The sequence below is a fragment of the Haliotis cracherodii genome, unplaced genomic scaffold, assembly GCF_022045235.1.
Source record: "Haliotis cracherodii isolate W230 unplaced genomic scaffold, xgHalCrac1.p SCAF_13, whole genome shotgun sequence".
NCBI lineage: Eukaryota > Metazoa > Mollusca > Gastropoda > Lepetellida > Haliotidae > Haliotis > Haliotis cracherodii.
Window position 1 is genome coordinate 8680327 of NW_027266268.1, and position 8416 is coordinate 8688742.

The following is an 8416-nucleotide window of genomic DNA, read 5'->3' on the forward strand; positions in this document are numbered from 1 at the left end:
GTGTCGTGTCATCACAATATCGCTCTATCGTTTAGCAATATCGCCACACCGCAATATCGTATTGTACTATGGTACAGGTAAATATTATTGTAGATGCAAGTTTTCCTAATGTTTCAAAGTATGAACTGTTAGTGAAATGACATGAAATCAAATTAAGATATTACAATTGATTTAACTTATTATCCATGGTGGTCCGATGGTATTACACTAATGTTCTAAAGTTCAATTTCCACGTAATATTTATCAATTCTAAGAAACGTGTTGACCATGTTTTCATGTTCTCAGTTACTTTCCACTACCCCGTGACCTTAACCTTCACGTGCAATGTCAAAGCTCACATGTCACGTCACGACCTCTTCAAAGCTCATGCATTTCGAAGCACATGCTCACCAGTGTGTATTGGACCTCCATGCTGCCAGGTTCTCACCTTACTGCCTGCTATATTTTAACTATGTAAAGACACATGTGAGTACCTTTCCCTTTCATTGTCAGTTTTTTATGTTTATTTCTGAACACCCTGAAATTGTACATATACCAAAATATTAAATTAGTGCAAAATTGTTTAGATATTTCACACAACCTTTACATCATATTTGCAAATGTGTGCTTGTTAATTATGCCTAATTTCAATGTAGTCAATATATTTATTGCTTCATTTGGATGTAATTTTGAATGTGTTTAATACTAGGAAAATTGGTAAATATTTTCGGAATTTACAGAAAGCTATTGTTTATTGTAGTTTTCTGAACCTCATCAACTGTTCAACTCGTTACCGACTCGTCACCATTCGTTCTAAAGCCATGACTCCAAGTATAAACTGTAAACTGTCAAACGTCACGCAATAAACCCTGTTGATGTGAGTATTAGTTTGGTGTTCTTGCATCCACAATTATGGAATTTTGGATTTGTTCATAAAAGAAAATCTTAGTTCCTTAAACTATCAGAACTAGAAAGGTCAAATAAAATATTTCACATTATGAGGTTTAGACCAAATACATTAATTTAGTTATCTTGCTGCTGAACATTGGTGTCAGCGTATTATGCATTTCCTCTGCTTCCTCCATATATGTAGTTATGAGTTAAATTTCCTCATACGCATTCATTGATCAGTATTTGATAACGGATAACTGACGAGATTTATAAACAAAATGGGAACATATTTTACCTGTAACATATAGAGTTCTCAAACAAATAGAAGTGTATAGAAACTGGATCTGGATAGCACTGACGCATATAGTTCTCAAGCAAATAGAAGTATATAGAAACTGGATCTTGAGAGCACTGACGCATTATTGACTACGACAACAAGTTTCCTTGTTACAGTTGGTAGTTATATCCTATACAACATAATATTCCTCGTTCCTTATGTGGTTTTCCTCGTCTGTGACAATTATTATGAACATGTTGGGTGTGTCGACGTATGGTCTAAAACCAGTTAGCTTTTTCCTGGGGCTTCCAGTGCAGACTAGGTACCAGTTTGCTTGCCTCTGTAGTCAATTAGGATCGAGTGTATTTTGTTCTGTTAAATACAATTTTAAACACTTGACACTTCTTAAGACTATTCCTGTATAATACTTGAATATTCCCATGTATGTGTCAATTAGCTGACTAGTAAACATGCATGTGCGTGGCATGTCCTGTATATCAACGAATATGCAAATTATTTATAACAACGCACGCGTTGTAATATGAAGACGAAATCAATATTTAAAGCTCGTATCACCTGATCTTTTATATCTTTTTTGATCTTATCGATTATAACTAAGCAATAATGTTTTTAATAACATGTACATTTAACTTTGATGTTCAAAATTAAGCTTGAATAGAATTCCATAGACCACCCAAAACTGGAACGTTTCTTTACAAATGAGTTGTAAACTCGTAATCGTAATTTTTCGATGTAAAAATGTTAACCCGGTGCTCTGTTTCGGTTGTGTGCATGTATGTCCCGTGGCTGTCGTTACCTAAGAAACATGTCTAGCCTTCAGTGTACTGCATGCTTTGCTATACACGAGAGCTCCTAACTTAGCTTAACACAACGTGGGGCGGTCGGGTAACCCAGTGGTTAAATCGTTCGCTCGTCACGCCGAGGACCCGGGTTCGATTCCCGACATGGGTACAATGTGTGAAGCCAATTTCTGGTGTCCCCCGCCGTGATATTGCTGGAATATTGCTAAAAGCGTCGTAAAACCATATTCACTCACTCACTTAACACAACGCAAGTGGTCTGTCAAAGTGTCAAATAGTTAAAGACTCACGAAACAATTGTATCTGTCTAGGCATCTTCGCGATTGAAATAAATATTCATTTGTGCCATTTTGTTAGATTAAAATTCAAAATGTTATTTCATACTCAGAACAACTCTAAGAAGCAGAAACACCCTTTTTTAATTTCCGTGGTCTAGTGGATACAGCGCCTGTCTGGAGAGCTGAAGGTCGGTGACCAGGTCCACGGCCGTGTCATACCAATCGACCTTCAAAGAAGGTATTTGTTGTAAACCTGCCTGGTCCTCGGCATCAGGGTATACAGCAAGTAGTGCCACGGCACTGTTTAAGCATAAACAAAGACAGACACACAACAAAAGCTTTGATATTCAAATATTTTCTACATTATTAATAATCAAATGGAGAAACATACATGCGAAAGTCCAAGTCTGCTGCTGACCTCCCTTCTGCTGGGTGTACTCTCACTCAGTGACACGGCTGCTAACCTCCCCTTTGCTTGGTGCACTCTCACACAGTGACACGGCTGCTCACCTCCCTTCTGCTGGGTTCACTCTCACTCAGTGACACGGCTGCTGTCCTCCCTTCTTCTGGGCGGACTGTCACTCAGTGACACGGCTGCTGACCTCCCTTCTGCTGGGGGTACTCTCACTCAGTGACACGGCCGCTGACCTCCCTTCTGCTGGGTGTACTCTCTCTGTCACACGGCTGCTGACCTCCCTTCTGCTCGGTTCACTCTCACTCAGTGACACGGCTGCTGACCTCCCTTCTGCTGGGTGTACTCTCACTCAGTGACACGGCTGCTGACCTCCCTTCTGCTGGGTGTACTCTCACTTAGTGACACGGCTGCTGACCTTCCTTCTGCTGGGTGTACTCTCTCTGTGACCCGGCTGCTGACCTTCCTTCTGCTTGGTGTACTCTCACTCAGTGACATGGCTGCTGACTTTCCTTCTGCTTGGTGTACTCTCACTCTGTCCTTCGGCTGCTGACCTACATTCTGCTGGGTGTACTCTCACTTAGTGACACAATATGTATGAACGTTCATGTATCATAATTGATTGGAACACGTGATGTTTAAGCCTTATTCTTCCAGTGGTTTCTGAGTCAAATTTTAACGTATCGGACAACAAGGAGCATACATTGAGTCCCACCACCAAGAAAATACATTGTGAAACAGTGCCTGAGGCGCACGTAAACTCTCTAACTTCGACCACACATTACACAAGTAAGCCTCTAAACAAATGCTGACCACCATTCTGTTGGGTACAACTCATTCAGTGACACGGCTGCTGACCTCCCTTCTGCTGGGTGCACTCTCATTCAGTGACACGGCTGCTGACCTCCCTTCTGCTGGGAGGACTCTCACTCAGTGACACGGCTGCTCACCTCCCTTCTGCTGGGTGTACTCTCACTCAGTGACACGGCTGCTCACCTCCCTTCTGCTGGGTTCACTCTCACTCAGTGACACGGCTGCTGACCTCCCCTTTGCTTGGTGCACTCTCACTCAGTGACACGGCTGCTGACCTCCCTTCTGCTGGGTGTACTCTCACTCAGTGACACGGCTGCTGACCCCCCTTCTGCTGGGTGTACTCTCACTCAGTGACACGGCTGCTGACCCCCCTTCTGCTGGGTGTACTCTCACTCAGTGACACGGCTGCTCACCTCCCTTCTGCTGGGTTCACTCTCACTCAGTGACACGGCTGCTGTCCTCCCTTCTGCTGGGAGGACTCTCACTCAGTGACACGGCTGCTCACCTCCCTTCTGCTGGGTGTACTCTCACTCAGTGACACGGCTGCTCACCTCCCTTCTGCTGGGTTCACTCTCACTCAGTGACACGGCTGCTGACCTCCCCTTTGCTTGGTGCACTCTCACTCAGTGACACGGCTGCTGACCTCCCTTCTGCTGGGTGTACTCTCACTCAGTGACACGGCTGCTGACCCCCCTTCTGCTGGGTGTACTCTCACTCAGTGACACGGCTGCTGACCTCCCTTCTGCTGGGTGTACTCTCACTCAGTGACACGGCTGCTGACCTCCCTTCTGCTGGGTGTACTCTCACTCAGTGACACGGCTGCTGTCCTCCCTTCTGCTGGGAGGACTCTCACTCAGTGACACGGCTGCTCACCTCCCTTCTGCTGGGTGTACTCTCACTCAGTGACACGGCTGCTCACCTCCCTTCTGCTGGGTTCACTCTCACTCAGTGACACGGCTGCTGACCTCCCCTTTGCTTGGTGCACTCTCACTCAGTGACACGGCTGCTGACCTCCCTTCTGCTGGGTGTACTCTCACTCAGTGACACGGCTGCTGACCTCCCTTCTGCTCGGTGTACTCTCATTCAATGACACGGCTGCTGCCCACACTTCTGCTGGGTGTACTCTCACTAAGTGACACTAAACCCGTCAGCAACACTATCAAACAAGCTTTTGTATGTATTCCTATATCTGTCCCGAGTGGAATAACCTTTTACGTTTTACCTGTCCTGACTGTTCCCTTGTTAAGTTCGGGGGAACAATTAGAAGATAAATACTATGTGTGGGTCTATTTCCGGGATTTTATCGAGTATTTGCATCTTGGAAATTCATCTCGAGACCAGAAAGCGTTAGCTTATTGGGCTCGAATGAAAATTTCCAAGATGCAAATACTCGATAATATCCCGGAAATAGACCCACACATAGTATTTATCGATATTGTAAACCTATTGTTTTATTTAGAAAAAAAACATGCGCAATCTTTAACACCTCGTAATTACTCGGTTGTGAGGCGTCAACATCGAACGTTCTGTTGTTGCTATGGTGATTGTGATTTTGGTAATGATGACGGACTACTTTCCTGAGTGTAAATCATTCATTAGTTGCTGGTGCTTCAGTCGAACGTTCACCTTATAATTAATAATAAAAATAAACAAACTCGAAATCGTCTTCGAGTTTGCTTGTTATTATTATCAGTTACATTATATGTTGTTATGTCAACATAATCGTTTTTTCAGAGTTTAAACCCTGGATGCCACAGCGACACATATATCCCTCCTCTTCAACTCTCACTTCGAAATCGAATAAAATTCATCACACAGATTAATACACTTCACAGTTTTGAATTCCCCTTTCTGTTGATCATTTACTGTCATTTTAGGCAATTCAAGATTACTGAAAGTGACTTCTGAAAATTAGGTTAATTGTAAATCTCGCCAAATCACAATTCATGGCGTTATATAAAGTTTTACCGTGTGTTTAGAAATCTACATAGATTTATCGGATATTTACTCCAATAATCAAAGTAGAAAAAAAGCATATTAGCGATCACGGGTATCAAATATCACTACTGATAATTCTGAAACGTCGCCGAGAAGCCTAGAATCGTTTAGAATGTTTTGGAAAATACGCATATACGAACGCCGAAGTGTACGTTCCGCCATATTGGATTGTGTTTACAAAATGCCGGTTATGAGGCGCCTATTCGATCAGGTATATTTCAATATTTAATGCTATATATACATTCATGAATTCCTCATACATTTTCGAAACAATGGATAAATGGTCTTTGTCGCCAATGCAAATTATCTAGATGAAATCATGCGAAAAAAGTTACGTATGGAAACGAAAACTGCTCGGAAAACTGTATTTGCTGAAATGTAAACAAAGCAAAATTCAGATTAACACTGTGTAGATCTAGCATTTTTAGAGGTACTTTCGTCTAATTGTTGCATACATTGGCTCGATCACGCGTTTGAGAATATTCATGGAAAGAGTATAGTTGCACTAATTATGGAAATACACATATATACATTACAATGATGTGGTAAATTCAACAGAAGCCGTTTACAAAAGTTTCCGTCCTGTGTGGTGCCATGACTGCCGCTAAATCACGCACAACGATGACGGTAGTTATCTGCATTTCTGACTAATTCTCTTTTTGTTACATTGGAAAACATGGTAAACAAATAACAGTACGCAGATTGTCAGAATGCTTCTGATTACTTACGTGACCCATTTATGTGTATACGACCCCTCAATCAACGGAATCCTTCTCTGGAAATCCCATGTACTGTTGTCAGTGAACACGCCATTTTGTATAAGTCGGTCACCGGTAGTGATGTCATACGGAAGTAAACATTGTTGTACATATTTGGTAATTTCTTTGTATTGCAAACTTTCAACTTAGCACCCAGCGTGTTCTTTGTTTTTGTCTAGTTGGCATTTTCATCATCGCCTTGATAATCCAGATATGATGGAAACCTTTTTGTGTCGGGTCACATTATTTATGAGTAGTAAGCAGCACATAGGATGACGTCACTTATGACAGAGGTGTCATGTATAATGCGCTACTGCAATCATGACAAATTCATCGGTTCGATGCTAAAAGGTGCTATTTTGGGTTGTGATCTTACAACTCGTTGTTACAAAGCGTATCTAACTCGCTTCGCTCGTTAGATACGTTTTGAAACAACTCATAAGATCAATGGTATCTGACAGACACTCGTGTAGTAATCTCTATTTCCTACACAGTGATTCGGTCGCTTGCTTCAGGGAATTCAAATAATATTTTCACCCTTTGACATTTGGTCATGTGACCCAAATTAGCCAATCACAACACAGAACACACTTTCTATAGGTTTACAATTGATGATGACCAGGTTTTGCATTTTACTTTTCGATGACACCTGGTTATTACTATGAAAATGGTTGTGTTGCTTTTATCTGTAACGTGTACGCTTCGGTTTTTGGTCCTGTTATTGCATGCATTGATCCACTTTGATTTCAACCAGATTAAGTTTCTTTCCTCAAGTAATCACATCACACCTAACCTCTTCTTCCTCTTCTTATAACAATAATATACAGGCGACAAAACCCTTTGCTTTTATCACAATAAATCTCTGCTGAAAACAATCCATTGTACTATTCTGACTTTATCATAAACATATGATTATAAATCATTATCAAATAGTGATGATGCCAGGCCCCACCTGCGGCGCTTGTCATAAACACACGCAAAGGGAAGTCAATTATTCACCTGAACAAACACAGGAATATGTGATGGTACAAGTCAAGACAAGTAAGGAGTCTGCAGTACCCCGCAGCTGTTATAAATGATGAACATCGCTTCATACTTTGCGAAGAAGTTTATTGAAAGATAGAAATAAGCTAATTCTAAGAAAATAAGACATTTCAGAAACACTTATGGTTCACGCAGGTTCAAATAGTAATCACAATTTAATATTCAGATATCTCCAAACGAATCATTACCTTTTAAAAGGTTCATGAAAAACATGAAATTTGATTAAAGTGAAGACATCAGATCTTTAACCAAATAATTTTTACAAAAGCATCAAGGTTATTTCAACAATGTTCAAAGTGCAGTCTAAAACTTCGCGCAAATGAAAGATACCAATATGTCAGATAAAAAGATATGTATATATGAATAAATGGCAAAGGTATAAACATAACAAGAGTTAATGATTAGAAAGTATTTTAAATGTTATATCATGTCAGTAAACAACAAACAATAAAATCATAAGAAACAATGACAAATACAAGAAAAGGTTGCTACAAAAATAGTCAAGAACTAAACCTCTTCTACCATCAGTTGAAGCTATCCTCCCACATTACCGCATGAACAAACTTGAGGCTGCTGTAGTGTTGCTCTGTCATGTTTACGTCAATATAGTTACACGGTTGGGGTTAGATTGTTGAACATCTAAAATCCAAAATCTTCAATTAAACTTTACCCCAATGCGGTGCTTTTACTTGAAATGGATGTCAGGGATACTCACCACAACAAATTGAAATGTGTTTTGCGCATGCTGGAAAGCCTTATGTTGAACCTTTAACATAACCTCTTTACAAGTATACTTACAAGTACTAGCTGAAAATATATTCTCGGAAAAAATCATATGTAATAATTGTAAATGTTAAGTCATTGTGTTGCAGTGACTATATGTTTAGTACAATGAAGATTCATTTGAAATTAACTTGAATGATATCGTCATGGGAACAATTACTCTACTGAATGTTTACACTCTTTAGCGAACCTTAAACCAACCCATCTGTGAAAAGCATCCAGTTTACAAGTTCCAAAATGAAGAAACATTGAAAAGAAGTATGTTCTTAAACTGAAAAACACCCCCTAAAACAACAATTATAACATAACAAAACCAACACGACGAATAAAATAAAAAGTTGCTACACCAAAAATGAAAAGTA